General features: G+C 39.1%; 1 protein-coding gene across 1 annotated transcript in view; it reads left to right on the top strand.

Annotated features, from left to right (window-relative positions):
• The window catches only part of LOC111145539 (sidekick cell adhesion molecule 1), a 509,203-nt gene that overhangs the window by 58,259 nt on the left and 434,244 nt on the right, over positions 1 to 16,700 (top strand).

Raw genomic sequence — 16,700 nt, 5'->3', positions numbered from 1 at the left:
TGAGGGTTATGAGATTGAGCTCTACGTTGTGCTCCATGCTGGGTGTGGAGCCTGCTTGGAATTCTCTCTCTTCCTTTGCCCAACGCTGCTTGCATGCATGCTGTCTCCCCCCCCCCCCAAAAAAAGTCTCCTGCTTTTTTCTTCCTAAGGCCATATGATATTAAGACACTTTGATTCCTCCCTTTTTCTTAATTATTATTGGCGTCTTATTCTTTGCCCTGGACAGTTCTTTTACCATCTCCGCCTCTCCGTCATTATCTTCTGCCCTAAGCTAAGCAGATGAGGCACATCCCTCCCAACACCCTGAACTTGGTGTAGAGTTAATAATTTATTCATTTCTTCTTCCTGCTTCGCTCCTATGTAGGTTTTTCTGTTGTTATTGTTCCTCTGGCATTTCTGTGTGCTAATGATCCTTGAATGTTATTTTGCTGATCATTAATCTGTAGAAGAGAAGGAAAAACTGTTAAGAGAATCTTCCCAATTCATGTCTCTGGAGAGACAGGGTGGACCTACTTTTCTCTACCCCTCCCTTCAAAGGACAGCTAAAGTCCCTGAACATTTTGTATGAAAAACATGAGGAGACTGAATCGTGGAGAGGAGGAGGTAGACTGCCTAGGGACCTTGAGAGTCAATGAATGACACAGTGGTGGATTCCTTGATATTATTATTTTCCTCATATTTATTAGACTGGGTGCCAGAGAAGCCAAAAACCAAGATGCCAGTGGGCACACAGGAAAAAAAAAAAAAAACCTCCAAGAAACCTGCCCTTTCTAGCTAAGGGACCATAAAAAGGGAACAGCCTATCAAGACAATAACCACCTTACTGCGGTAAACACTACAGAAAACACTGGGGGCACACTCACAAACCCCACCAGCAAAGACCAAGTATGGACCCTAGACTTCCAGTCTTGCCAGGCTATTATGAGGTTCTTATCCCCCACACCTGTCCAGAGTAGTAAAAAAGAAGTTGTGTGTGTAGCCAAGGTTTACATCCCTCTGGATAATCCAGTGTGTGCATGCGCATGCATGGGTGTGTCTGTCTGTAACACCTTCCTCATCTACTTGTTTATCAGTGGACACTTATATCTTGCTTATATCTTATATCTTGCTCTTGTATCTTGGCTATTATAAATAATGCTGCAATAAATGTAGGGGTGCATGTCTTTTTTTCAAATTAGTATTTCTAGTTTTCTTTGGGTAAATACCAGAGTGGAATTATTGGATCATATGGTATTTCTATTTTTAATTTTTTGAGGACTCTCCATACTTATTTTCAGAGTGACTGTATCAATTTGCATTCCTACCAACAGTGTATGAGAGTTCCTTTTTCTTCACATCCTGGCCAACACCTACTATTTCTTGTCTTTTTTATGTTTGCCATCTAAGAGGTATAAAACGATATCTCAGTGTGGTTTTTAATTTGCATTTTCCTGATGGTTAGTGATATTGAGCATCTCTTCATGTGCCTGTTGGCCATCTATATGTCTTCCTTGGAAAAATGTCTATTCAGGTCCACTGCCCATTTTTTAAAAGTATTTTTTCCTTTCGGTGTTGAGTTGTGCAAGTCCTTAATATAGTTTGAATTTGAGCCCCTTACTGGATATATCTTACCCAATTTAGTAGGTTGCCTTTTGCTTTAGATTTCCTTTGCTGTACAAAAGCTTTCTATTTTGATGTAGTGCCAGTAGTTTATTTTTGCTTTTGTTTTCCTTGCTTTAGGATGACATATTTGGAAAAATGTTGCAATGGCTCATATCAAAGAAATTACAGCCTGTATTCTCTTCTAGGATTTTTTACAGTTTCAGGTCTTATGTTTAGGTCTTTAACCCACTTTGAGTTTATTTTTGTGTAAAGTGTTAAAAAGTGGCCCAGTTTCATGTTTTTACATGTAGCTGTCCAGTTTTTCCAGCACCATTTATTGAAGAGACTATCTTTTGCCCATTGTATATTGTTGCACCCTTTGTCATGGATTGATTGTATAATCATGGGTTTATTTCTGGGTGCTCTATTCTTTTCCATTGATCTATGCATCCATTTTTGTATCAGTACCATACTGTTTGGATTTTTATAGCTTATTAGTATATCTTGAAATCTGGGATTGTGATACCTCCAGCTTTGTTGTTCTTTCTCAGTATTGCTTTGGCTATTTAGGGTCTTTCGTGGTTCCATACAAACTTTAGTATTATTTGTTCTGGTTTTGTGAAAAATGCTGTTGGTATTTTGATAGGGCTTGCACTGAATCGTAGATCACTTTGGGCAATATGAACATTTTAAGAGTACTAACTCTTCCAGTTCATGAGCATGGAATATGTTTTCATTTGTTTGTGCCATTTTCAATTTCTTGGATCAGTGTTTTATAGTTTTTAGAGTATAGGTCTTTTACTCATTGATTAAGTTTATTCCTGGGTCTTTTATTCTTTTTTGGCGCAATTGGAAGTGATGCCATTTTCTTAATTTCTCTTTCAGCTACTTTGTTATTAATATATAGAAATGTTCCTGATTTCTGAATATTAACTTTGTATCCTGCAACTTTACTGATTTCATTTGTTCTAGTATTTTTTTTGTGTGTGGAGTCTTTGGGTTTTTCTATGTATAATACCATGTCCTCTGCAAATGGTGACAGCTTAACTTCTTCTTTACCAATATGGATGCCTCTTCTTTCTTTTTCTCATCTGATTGCTCTGGCTAGGACTTCCAGTACTAGTATTCCAGTTGGATAAAAGTGGCAAGAGTGGACTTCCTTATCTTGTTCCTCATCTTAGAGGAAAAGCTGTTGGGGTTTTGTTGTTGTTTGTTTTACAGTGGGGTATGATTTTAGCAGTGCATTTTCCACATGGATTTTATTGTGTTGAGGTATATTCTCTCTAACCTCACTTTATTGAGAGTTTTTCATGAGTAAATGTTGAATTTTGTGAAATGCTTTTTCTGCATCTATTGAAATGATCTTATGTTTTTTATCCTTCAATTTGTTGATGTGATGTATTACATTGATTTGCAAACAATGAACCATCCTTGCATTCCCTAGAATAAATCCCACTTGATTGGGGGTGAATGATCTTTTTCATGTATGTGGCTTGCTAATATTTTGTTGAGGATTTCTTCGACTGTGTTCATCAGGGATCTGGCCAGTAGGATTCTTTTTTGTGGGTTTGTTGTTGTTGTTGTTTGAGTTTTTGTTTTGTTTTGTTTTGTTTTTGATCTGGTTTTGGTATCAGGATAATGCTGGCCTTGTAGAATACATTTGGAAGTTTTCTTTCCTCTTACATTTCTTGGAATAGTTTGAGGATACTCATGAATTTTCTAAATTATGTTTGATGGTTGAAGCAAAAAGTATAACACTGCAAAATGCTTATTGGAAATGTAGAGGAAATATTGATGATAATCTTATTATACATAGGGTAGGATAAGGAAACTAAAGTGAGCTAAGGTTTCTGTACTTTGCTCAAATTGGTAAAATGTTGACACAAGCACACCATGATAAGTTATGTGATTAAAATGTAATACTTAGAACAACCACTAAAACACTATATAAAGAGATACACTCAGAAACACCAGATACATCAAAATAGAATTCTGGATATATTCACGTAACATTTGGCGGGGCGGCGGGGGCGGCAAAAAAGAAATCAGAGAAATTAAAAAAAAACCACAGAGAAAACAGGCAGCAGACAAAAATATAAATGGGAGACTTAAACCCCAAAATATCGATAATTGCAGTAAGTATAAATGGTTAAGATATACCAGTGAAAAGACAGAGATTGGTAGGCTAGTTAAAAAAAAAAAAAAATCATGACCCAACTGTATGCTGTCTACAATAAACTAATTTCAAAATAATTGTACATTGAAAGTAAGAGGACCTAAAAGGCCATGCACACGTAAATTAAAAGAATTCAGGACTGACTAGATTAATATCAGCTAAAATAGAGTTTAGAGCAAAGAAGGGATGTAACAAAAATGGGCCAGTCTACCAGGATGACATGTCAATTCCAAAGATGTATAACAGTCGAGTTGCAATACGTGAAATAAATGTTATAGAGTGGAAGGAGAAATCACAGTCCACACTTACATTGGGAGACTTAATAACCCTCTCTCAAAATTAGATAGAACAGCTAGTCAGGAAATCAGCAAGGATTTGAATAACTTAGCCATGCTATTAACCAACAGGATCTAATTGGTATTTATAGGACACATCACTCAGCAACAGCTGAGTATACATTCTTTTTAGCTCTCATTAAACATATACTAAGACAGTCATTGTCCTTACCCAAAAAGAAACTTGAATGCAGTTAAAATAACTGAAATCATAGAGTATGTTCTCTCACCATAACGGAGTCAAATTAGACATTAATAACAGAAAGGTAGCGAGAAAAATGTCCAAAGACCTGGAAACAACACATTTCAAAATACCACGAGTCAAAGAAGCCACAAAGGGGCGCCTGGGTGGCTCAGTTGATTAAGCATCTGTCTGCCTTCTGCTCAGGTCATGATTTAAGGGTCCTGGGATTGAGCCCCAAATCGGGCTCTCTGCTCAGCGGAGAACCTGCTTCCCCCTCTCCCTCTGTCTGCTGCTTTGCCTACCTGTGATCTCTCTCTCTCTGTAAAATCTTAAAAAAAAAAAAAAAAAGAAGTCACAAAATAAATACTTTCAATGAAAATTAAAACACAACATATTATAATTGGTAGGATACACCTAAAGCAGATGAAGTGGGAAACTTAGTGGTACTAAATTTTTACATCAGAAAAGAACAAAAGTTTAAACTCCATCAAGGCTCTAACATTAAGATGCTAGAAAAATAAGAACAAAGTAAACCTAATGTAAGCAGAAAGAAGGAAAAGAACAAAGATGTGTAGGAAAACAATGAAGTTGAAAACAAAAAAATAGAGAATATCAGTGTAAAAAAGGCTAATTAAAAAAATCAATAAGACAGACAAACCTGTAATAAAACCGACACACAGAAAAGAAAGAGGACACAAATTCCTGGTATCTGGGCTGAAACAGGTGATGGCACTACAGACCCTGCAGGCATTGAACAGAAAATAAGGGAACACTGTGAATAATCCTACATGCAAAATCTGACAAGTTAGAGGAAATAAGTCAATTTCCCAACAAGCACAAACTGCCACAACTTACTCAATGTGAACTAGACAATTTGAAAAGCCCTATAAGGGGCGCCTGGGTGGCTCAGTGGTTAAAGCCTCTGCCTTCGGCTCAGGTCATGATCCCAGGGTCCTGGGATCGAGCCTCACATCGGGCTCTCTGCTCAGCAGGGAGCCTGCCTCCTCCTCCTCTCTCTCTCTGCCTGCCTCTCTGCCTACTTGTGATCTGTCTGTCAAATAAATAAAAACCTTTAAAAAAAAAAAAATGAAAAGCCCTATAAATAGTAAGGCAGTTGATTTCAAAATTTTAAGCCTTCCTAAAAAGACATCTGTAGGCCCACATAATTTCACAGGAGAGTTGTACCAAACTTTAAAATAAAAACAACCAACTTCCTCCAACCCCAGCAATTCTACCCAATCTCTTCCAGAAAATAGAAGAGGGTGAAATACTTCTCAATTAATTTTATGAATCAGCAGTATTGTTTTGATACCCCAAACAGAAAAGAACACACACAAGTTCACACATACAAAAGAAAATTACAGACCAGTATTCCTCATAAGTACAAATAAGAAAGCCTTAACAAATTGTTAGCAAATAAAATCAGTAGTATATCTAAAAGAATTATACATTGTGATCATGTAGGATTTATGCCAGTTATGCAAGGCTGGTTCAGTATTCAAAAATCAGTCAATGCAGTAAACCATGCTAACAGCCTAAAGAAGAAAAGTCATATGATCATATCAATCGATGCAGAAAGTTTGACAAAAATCACACCCATTCCTAAAAAAAAAAAACAAACAAACCTAGGACTAGAGAGAACTTCCTCAACTTAATAAGCAGCATGTACAAAACTATGGCTCACATCATATTCAGTGGTGCTATACTGAGTGTATAGCACTCAGTATATGTCACCCCCCCCCATACTTGGTGACAAGGCAAGGATGTCCACTCTCACCACACCCCTTCAACACAGTACTGGGATCTCTAGCCAGCTCCATAGTGAGGGCTGGGCGGGGGGGAGTGGGGAACTAAAGGCATACAGATAGGAAAAGAAGAAAAATAACTTTGTATTTGCTGTTGATGTGATGGTCAACCTTGAAGATTTCAAGGATTCTTTTTTTTTTTTTTAGATTTTATTTATTTATTTATTTATTTGTCAGAGAGAGAGAGAGAGAGACAGCACACAAGTAGGCAGAGTGTCAGGCAGAGGCAGAGAGAGAAGCAGGCTCCCCACTGAGCAAGGAGCCCAATGCGGGACTCAATCCCAGGACTCTGGGATCATGACCTGAGCCGAAGGCAGTGGCTTAACTGACTGAGCCACCCAGGCATCCTGATTTCGAGGATTCTTTTAAAAAAAAAATAATAATCTATATTAAAAAAACAAAACTTCCTGGAATAAAAAAAACTCCAAGGTCATGAGATATAAGATCAGCATAAAAAAATCAACCACATTTCTATATAGTAATGGTGAACATATGGAAATCGAAATACAAATACAGTTGCTTTTAAAAGGAATAATTCAGTGTACAGCTAAGAAAATATGTTCAGGGCCTGATGCTGAAAACTATGAAGTACTGATGAGAAAAATCAAAATCTGAATATTTGGGGAGAGGTGCCATGTTCATGGATTGACAGAAGTCAGTTTTCCCCAAACCAATGTATAGGTAAGTTTAATACAGCTCCTTTCAAAATTCTAGCAAGATCATTTTGTAGGTACAGAAAAGATGGTTATAAAATGTATGTGGTAAAGCAAAGGAGTTGAAACGATGTTGAAAAAGAAGGATAAAGTGGGAGAAATCACTCTACCCAATTTGAATTCTTACTAGATAACTAAAGTAAGAAAAGCCCTGTGGTATTGGCATAGGGGTAGATACATAGATCAATGGGACAGAACAGAGAGCCCAGAAATAGAGCCACACAGGTACAGCCAACTGATTTTTGACAAAGGTACAAAGCAATTCAATGAAGGGGGAATAATGGTCTTTTTAACAAGTGGTGCTAGAATGATTGAACATCCATAGGCAAAAAAATAAACCTTGACCTAAACCCTATTCCTCGTACAAAAATGAACTCAAAATGTGTTGGATTAAATGTTAAATGTAAAATGACTGAACTTTCAGAAGACATAAGAGAAAATCTGTGGGGTTAAGAGTTGGTGAAGAGTGCTTAGGCATGCCACCAAAGGCATGGTCCATAAAAGAAAAAAGCATTAAATTGGAATTCTTCAAATCTTAAAACTTTAGCTCTGCTAAAGAGCTATAGACTTCAATAAAGTATTTGCCAGCCACATATTTGAAAAAGCACTCATGTCCAGACCATAGAACTCTCAAAACTGCAGTAAAAAAAACCCAGTTCTAAAATGGGCAAGCCACCTGAGGGGACATTCCATGAAAGTGGACAAGGGAATACAAATAAGCACATGAAAACATACACAACACTCCTGACAATCAGAGAAATACACATTAAAACCACGATGAGATATCACCATGTAGCTTTTAGAACCACTGAAATAGACAGTAGTAACCAATAGCAAATGCCTGTAAGGATCTGGAGAACCTGTATCGATCAGACATTTCTAGGGGGCAAGGTAAAATGGTCTGGCCTTGCTGGAAAATAGTTCGACAGTTTCTTTTAAAACAAACAAATAAAAAAACAGAACATACCCTGATTCTAAGACAACAGTTCATCCCAGAGATGTGAAAACCTATGTCCACACAAAATGGGCCCCTGCTTGTTCACAGAAGTGTTGTTCATAGTGGCCAGAAGCTGGCAATAGGCTGTATGTTCTCGAGTGGATGACGAGTGAACAAAGGGTAGGGCATCCATCCCACAGAATGCTGCTCGGCGTCATAAAGGAATGAACTGTTACCAGCGAGGCCCCCTGGCGAGAGCTCAGGGAGTTATCCTGAGTGGAAAGAGGCCTCAAACATTCTCAAACTGCTGTGTCTATAGAACATGCCTGAAATGACAGAATGACATACCTGAAGAACCAGTTAGTGGATGTCAGGTGAGAGGAGGGGGTGAGTGGGTCCTCCCAGGGAGGTGTTTGTGGTGACAGAGGAGTTCTGCTCCCTGACTGGAGGGGTGAGGCCAGCTGCACGTGTGTTAAAGAGCAGCCCCCACGTCAGCTTCCTGGTGTCCCATCGCACTTCACTCAAGATGTGTCCGAAGAGTCCGATGAAGGGCACACGGAGTTTCTCTGTACTAGTTTTCCAACTTCCTGTTAATCTAAAATTGTTTCAAAATAAAATGTTTTGGGTTTAAAAAGCAGTCTTCTTAGATGTTGTTTGGGTCAGAATTGTCCCCTTTTCCAGGCGGCTTGGTTCGGTCGCAGTCTCATCCTGTGAAGTTTTGTGTGTCTGTTGGTTTGCATCAGCAGATGCTTCCTTGTTTTTTAAAGTAAAATTCTTACCTTGAAATTTGGCTTCTGCAAAACTCTTCTAGCTACTTTGTGGGAGGAACTAAACTTCTAAAATCAAAGGAGACTCTGGCTCACCAACACGTACAAAGGTTAGAAATTACAGATTTTCACCTCTGGTGCTTATCACCTAGGACCTCCATGATGAACTCTGCTGCAAGTTCAAGGGAGAAGAGCGTGTTGTGCTGGTGCACCAAGACTTACATAGTCTCTTCATTTTTGTATTTTTTTTTACATTGGATAAATTATTTTTAAATTATTAGATATATTATTTGACTGTAGAAGAAGAGATTTTATTAAAACTCTGAGCATTTCTTATTTAACTTTAGATAATTTTTAGCACATATTTTCTATTTTCAATCCCTTTAGGACAGATAGAGAATGGATATTTGTGTCTTTTTTCAGTGACAGATTCTGTGATACCTATAGCCCCTGGTATGCTATAATTAGTTTTTCTCTTGTTTCCCCTGTTGGCATCTTGTTTTCCTACCCGGGTTTCTTGTAAGAGAGGTCATGTGAAATACCTCCGTGTCCTTCAGGATGACCAGCCTGATGTGGGGTCATCACATGGGGGACACACAGGAACTTGTTTGTCCACTGTTTCTTCAATTCATGCCATTTTAAGGAGGCCAGGAAAAAAAATGCATTGCTCAAATAAAATTGTTTTTTATTGAAGTTCACATATTAGAATAATTAAGGACAGAGCTCTCATTGGAGTTGTTTCCAGTTTTGATATGAGAACAGGCTGTCTCAGTGCTTTGCAGTAGTTGTCTAGTTCCTAGATTTTCTTGAACAGTCTTCCCACATTTCCTGTGTTCTGTCATGTGTTAGAACAGTGGCCTCTGAGGCAGAGAGGTGGGAGTGCGTGCGGGCTGTGCTAGCGCTTGAACAGGAGGGGTCGCGGTTCTGGGAGGAGGCCACAAGGAGTCTGCTGGGTCAGCAGTCTCAGGAGCCAACCTCCATCTGCATCTTGGAAAATGTTTTGGGAGTGTGGGCACTGGCCTTTGATTATTTCTGTTTTCAGATTGCCTTACACTGTTATCCAGCTAACCAAATGCTGTATCATCAATAACTAACTGCCTGATACCTTTATTACTGCAGCTTCATGGAGTAATATAGAGATTTTTCTCTAAAATATCAAGCACATTTGAAAGCCATTCTTTTACATTCATGTCATTTTCAAACTTAAAAATTAAATTTTATTTCCAGAGAGCTCTCAGGAGGTGTTTTTGTGAATTCATCAACCATAATTTGATAGCAATTTTTATTATTGTTCAGAAAGTAGAAAAGCTTTATGTCCAAAAGTTCAAATTATGTAATTTAAGAAAGTTGATATACTGTCTCTTTTATCACAGGAAATGGTATCATTTGACTTTTTTAGACAACATAGAAGTATTTCTAAACACTTTTGCAACTTTTCTTTTTTTTCCCCTTTAAAATGAAAAAACTCTCGGGGCACCTAGGTGACTTGTTGACATCCAACTCTTGATTGCAGCTCAGGTCATGATCTCAGGGTTGTGGGACCAAGCCCTGCATCAGGCTCCACACTCAGTGGGGAGTCTACTTTTCCCTTTCCCTCTGCCCCTCCCCCCATTCACTTGCTTGCTCTCTCTAAAATAAACAAGTAAATTTAAAAAAAATAAATAAGGTGGGGCGCCTGGGTGGCTCAGTGGGTTAAAGCCTCTGCCTTCGGCTCAGGTCATGATCCCAGGGTCCTGGGATCGAGCCCCGCATCGGGCTCTCTGCTCGGCAGGGAGCCTGCTTCCTCCTCTCTCTCTCTGCCTGCCTCTCTGCTTACTTGTAATCTCTCTCTCTGTCAAATAAATAAATAAAATCTTTAAAAAAATAAAATTAAATAAATAAATAAATAAATAAATAAATAAGGTGAAATTACTCTCCATTACCTTAGGAGACTATACTCTCCATCATGTTTGCTGTTATGAACTTACTTATTTTGTCATTAAATATTTGTTTAGTTCTGCTCTTATACTTCAAGGGTACATCAAAGAGTAGACAAATAAGATATCTGAACTCATTAGGTTTATGTGAGGGAGATAGGCAGTTAACAAACAAATGAATAGACAGATAATTCCAGATTGCTAGAAATTATATGAAGGAAACAGATTCATATAACACGGGTGGTGGGTCATTTAGTGGATGGTCAAGGAAGGCTGCTCCTTGCGCAGGTGACTCTTGCGCTGATTCCTGAAGTTTAAGAATGAGCCAGTAAGTACGTGGGGTTTGAGCATTCCAGGCCTTAGAGGTACCCAGCAAACTCAGAAACCCCAAAGCAGAAAAGTTTATTGGAGAAGCAAGAGGAAATGAGTGTATGGGAATATGATAAGTTAGGGGGAGAAGCCCAGCAATAGGGATGGAGAGAGGCAGGGACCAGAACCCTTGGGGCCCTCTGGACCATTTGTGTCCTTTGGAATTTCATTCTGAGCGTCCATTGAGCGGGGGCAGCCTGATCCTCTGTGTACTTGGCTGCTGTGGAAAGCAGAGGTCTGGGAAGAGACTGGCATGGCTGACTCTTCGGAAGAGTTCTCTCAGGCGGTTGTCCTATGTGGGCAAGTGACTTAAGTCTCTCTAAAGCTCAGTTTCCTCATTTGTAATTGAGAGTAATGTCAGTATCTACATAAGAAGGTTGTTGGGAGGTTTCTGTGAGACAATGTGAAAGCTTCTGTTTGGAGCAAAGGAAGTGCTCGATGTCATGAACCATAATTGTCACCCATTGTTCTAAAGATGATAAGATTTCACTGGCTTCATGACATACACAACGGTGGGCATGTAGACAGACATGTAGCATACACAGTTCTGTTGTTAGAAACACACACACACACACACACTCGGGGGTATACCTGGACACGAAAATTTGTTCTGGGGGAAAGGCTCAGAAAAGGTTACATAAAGAGTTGAGTATAAATGTGGCTGACTGTCCACTGAGTGGCCCTTTGAGGGCCCTGGCACCTCACAGCATCTGCCCCACTGACTCTTTGGTCTCACCACTCAGTTCCCTGCTTTGGGTTGGAGCGTTTCCAAAAGCCTCTGCAAAGGTACAAACCCATTGTCTTGTTAGCCCCAAACCTGTCAGGAGGGGAGAGATACAACCAAGGAGACATCTGTGTGGCCTTGTGGCCGGGGCCAACTGGCGTCCCCATGTGGGCCATGGCCTGAGTTGGCCTGCAGGAGGTGGTGGAGGGTGCAGGGAACCTCTTGGCAAGCCGGCAGGTGTGAGTGCACCCCTTAGACCAACACCTGCTTCAGAGCTGCGTGCATCTGGTCGACAAACAGACCAATGGTGAAGACATAATCTTCCTCTGTTAGGATAAGGAAGATAATGATGTTTCACTTCAGTGTCCTTGGGGAACTGAGGCTTCATGTAAAGGACAGTTATGGTTGTTTGTCTTTCTGTGCCTGAAGAAATCCTGGAGGAGAAAAAAAAAGGGGGGGGGGGTTTCCAAAGAGTTTAAAGTAAGAAAGGGTTTGGGAAGGAAAGGCATAGAGGAGTGCACACTTTCTCTGCCTCTCCTCAGGAGTTTCCGCGTTGGTTGCTTTCATGATCTTAGATTTCCCCCACTCTTTTCTCCCCAGCACCATCTTTTGCCATTGAATTAGGCTTGGTCTAGACTTTCATAGTTGTAACAGAAAGTACAGAAACTTATCTTTTCAAACCTATGTTAACTCTATTAGAATAAGAGCTGGTCAGTCACCAGATACCTTTCCCAGTTTTCTGTTGCAGTATCTGATCATTAAGCCACAGAATCTAAACTAGATCTTTCGTCTGAAGAATACACCAGCCTGGAAAGCGAAACCACTCCACAGTTTAATATTTAACTCATTCTTGTGTAATATTGCTTGTAAGACAACACAGTCACAACACAACACTTACAACACAGTTGTAAGACAACACTGTCACTTGTTAATGAGTCCTCTACCTGGTAATCACTGGGATTGAGAACATGAATGGGAACCAGGAATCAGCAAAGTGGGTTTTGCACAGCCAAGATAGGCATCACAGTAATTCATGGCTTGATTTAAAAGGGAGAGCTAATTAAAAGGGAGACCCTAATTCAAAGGCTGTTTCATCTTGGTCCACAAACACATTTGAAATATCAGATCAGAAACAGTGAGAGGACGGGGTACAGACAGCAGCCAGGAGTGAGCCAACAGCCCCGCGGCAGCAGAGGGGATGGAAGAATGCAAAATGTGGAGCGGGATCACAGAGCATCGGGCGTTTGAAGCCACGTCATGAAGGTGTGAATAATCCTGCAGATACGGTGCAGCAGACACAGCCTGGACTTCAGATCTGAGGGGGTTTAAAAACCCCGAAACTCCAAACAGCCCAGGATCAGGAGGCAGAGGCCTTGCTGGCTCCTTCTGTGACCAGACAGTTGCTTAAAATCTCCAGGCCTCATTTTCCTTATGAAATATGAAGGACAATAATTAGTGTTATTAAAATGAAATAATATTCAGGAAAAGGGCTCTGGTTCGATAAAAGCACAATGTGAATGTTAGCTTTTTAAACCCCTTTCCTGCCTTTTAATGGGCTGTTTAATTAGCAACTAGTCATTCAACTTCCCTGAGACTGTTTCCTCCCAAATCGAGAATAATAACTGTACTATTTGCCCATTTCATACCAGTAAGATGGTGCCCTTGAAGTGCCCTGTGTTCTGTACGTATCATGTAAGTAGATGGTATCATTAGCTCTACACTATAGGACAACACACAAATTGTGTAAATGGTCAGAGACATCAAGAAAAGGTTTAAATGTCATCAAATACCCTTTATTTAAGAAGGAAGAGAACTGCAGTGTAATTAATTTCAAAAATTTTCTTTAAATAATGATTCTAAAACAAGTTTCCAGGCTTTAAGCATTGAGCATTAAATGCCTGAAAAATTTGCTCTCGTAGGATATCTTATTTCCCAGTTGTGCCAGAATGAGTTGTTTTGTATATAAGTCTCAAACAGAGAGAGGTTCTAATTAAGTGCAAATTACAATGAAATTAACAAATGACACCATTTTTTAGACTTTAGCATGGGCTCTGAGAGAGTGCAGTGTGGGCTTAGATTGATTATAATTCTGATCTTTCAAGTTGTGAATCAATATTTATATACATTAAAACTCAATTAAATAAAAAATAAGTTAAGAATCAAATAGAAAGAATGCTCATCTCTGAGTTGGTTCAACCTCTCAAGTGATGACTTAAAATCTGTTAGATGCTAGGACTGTAATTGTCCTTATTATTCACTATATTCCAAAATTGCACATGTAATTAGTATCAGTTAATGATAGATATTAAACTATACTACTCACAAATACACTAGATTGTCATAAATTGTCCAAATACAATTGGAGACTTAAGGTTTTATTTCACTTTTTGCAGATGAACTGCAGACTATAAATGGATGAATTATTTAATATTACCAGAAATTTTATTAAATTAAAAACTATTTGATTCAGCATTTTCTGATCCATACCCACCAGAAGAACATGGATCAGGTGGGCTTCCCTCCTCAGGTGGTACCAGCCAAGACTGAATGAGAAGCCTACTGGCACCTGATGGCCCAGAGGAGCTTTCTCAGTCCCCATGGCCAGGTATCCCCTACCTCGCAACCAGTGACAAAGGTAGCCTAGGGAAGCACCTTCTGTCTCCATAGGCAACAATAGTAGGGTTAGAGCAGGAGACTGAGCAGGCCCCATAGAACAGATGAGACCTGAATAGCTCTGCAAAATAAATTCTCATTGAAGCTACAGACACAGAAGTCAGCTATAGACCCTATACATGAAACTAGCCTTGCCCGCCAAAATGAAGTATTTAAATAGGATCAGGTCAGCATAATATCCAGAATGTCAAGGATGCAATTGAAAATCACTCACCATACCTAGAACCAGGAAAAACCTAACTGGAATGAGAAATCAGTCAACTGAAGCCAACATTGCAATGAATCCCGTGTTGGAATGACCTGACTAGGATTTTAAAGCAGCCCTCATAAAAGTGCCTCAACAGCAATTTATTAATTCTTTTCAAAGAAATGACAATAGAAAATCTCAGCAAAGAAGAAGAAATTAAAAAAAAAAAAAAGAATCAAGTAAGAATTAGTGAATTGAAGCTTCCGATAATCAGAATAAGAAGCTGGGTGGATGAGCTCAGTAGTAGAGTAGAGATGACAAGGATAGAATATAGTGAATATGAGGATAGATCATAGAATTTACTCAGTCTGAACCACCAAGAAAAAATAGACTTAAAAAGACAAAACAACAATAAAAAACAAAGAACAGAGCCTCCAGGATCTCCTATCTAACATTCAAGTCATTGGCATGCCAGAAGGAAAGGAGCAGGAGAGTGGAGCTGGAAAAGCCTTCAAGGAAATAATGGCTAAAAACTTCCCAGATTGGGGAAAAAAACAACCCTACAAACCTGCAGATTCAAGAAGCTGAGTGGATCCCAAAGAAGATAAAGATCAATGAAATCAATTCAAAGATGTATCATACTTAAGCTTATAAAAAGTAAAGAAAAATTACAACTCTTCAGGCTGACAAAAAGGAGTTGGCAGTTTACGAATTCTGTATCTGTGTCTGGCAAAAATGTCCTTCAGGAATGAAGGTGGCAACTCAGAGACCCTGTCGTTACAACACCTGTGCTTGAAGCGTGATTGACGGAGGCCCTCCCAACAGAAAAGAAATGACCAGAGAAGATCTGAGACTGTGGAAAGGAAAGAAGAACAGAGAGGTAGGATGAAAGTAAACAGTACAGACTCCTTCTCCTATGAGTTTCTTATGTTTGGAACTTGAAAAAAATTATATTATCATGTGAAGTGGTGCTAAGTGTATGGAGATGGGGTACTTAAGACATTTGTATTCAGACAGCAGGGAGGGGAACAGACTCTCCATACTTAATCTGGAGTAGTAGGGTGTTCATACAAGTTACTTATGTCTACTGTAATAATTAGAGCACTGCTAAAAAAAAAAAACTACATAAAATGAGATACTAAAAGCCACTCTAAGTAAATTAAGATGGAATCCTAGAAATCATTCAACAACCCACAGTAAGGCAACAGAAGAGAAAGGAAGAATGAGAAACAGAGTGAATAACAGTCTCAATATGCCAATTAAGTAACAGAGATTGGTAGAGAGGATGTCAAGACTACAAAAGCCACTTCGATGTAATGATGTATATATAGGTTGAAAATAGGAAATGGAAAGTTGTGTCATACAAGCACTAATTTAAGAAAAATCAGAAAAGAAAAAAATGTTACTATCTACCGAGGTAGACTTCAGAGCAAAGACCATTACAAAACGAAGAACTGGCCATTACTTAAGGACGAAAGGATGACTCCACCATGAAGACACAGGCATCCTTACTGTGCATGTTCTGAACATCACAACTTCAAAGCACGGGAAACAGTAGCTAAACTAAGACAGAGGCACAGCCCCAGTTCTATTTGGGGTCTCTCACCAATTGACAGAAGCAATTGATGGCAAGGACAGAAAGAACTGAACAACACAACACCATCAACCAATAAGATCTAACTGACATTTTTAGAACAACTCTACACAATACACATTCTTTTAAAGTACCCATGGGACATTTCCAAAATACAACCTATCCTAGATCATAAGACCAAACCTCAGTGTAAGTTTAAAAGAATTGGAATCATACAAAGTATGTTCCGTGAACATAATAGAACCAACCTAGGAGTGAATGACAGAAAGATAACAGGAGAATCTCTAAGCATGTGGATATTAAACAGCACACTTTTAAGTAATTCATGGATCAGAGATAATGAAAGGAAATAAAAGAAATACATAGAACTGAATGAAATGAAGTAGAAAAGACCGAAATTGTGGGATGCAGCTAAAGACATGCTGGGAGGAAAATTTTGTAGCATAATGTTTATACTAGAAAAGAGGAAGGGCACCCGGGTGGCTCAGTCAGTTGAGTGTCTGACTCTTGGCTTTGGAAGCTCAGGTCATGATCTCAGGGTCGTGAGATTGAGTTCTGAGATGAGCTCCATGCTCAGTCTGGAGTCTGCTGGAGATTCTCTTTCTCCCTCTTCATTTACCTCTCCCCCTGCTCTCTCTCTTTCTGCCCTGCTAATTTAATAAGTAAATCTTTAAAAGAAAGAAAGAAAGAAAGAAAGAAAGAAAGAAAGAAAGAAAGAAAGAAAGAAAGAAAGAAAGAA

Source organism: Enhydra lutris, unplaced genomic scaffold (assembly GCF_002288905.1).
Source record: "Enhydra lutris kenyoni isolate GAN:26980312 unplaced genomic scaffold, ASM228890v2 scaffoldscaffold13, whole genome shotgun sequence".
NCBI classification, from domain to species: Eukaryota; Metazoa; Chordata; class Mammalia; order Carnivora; family Mustelidae; genus Enhydra; species Enhydra lutris.
This window is presented reverse-complemented; position numbering and strand designations above follow the sequence as displayed.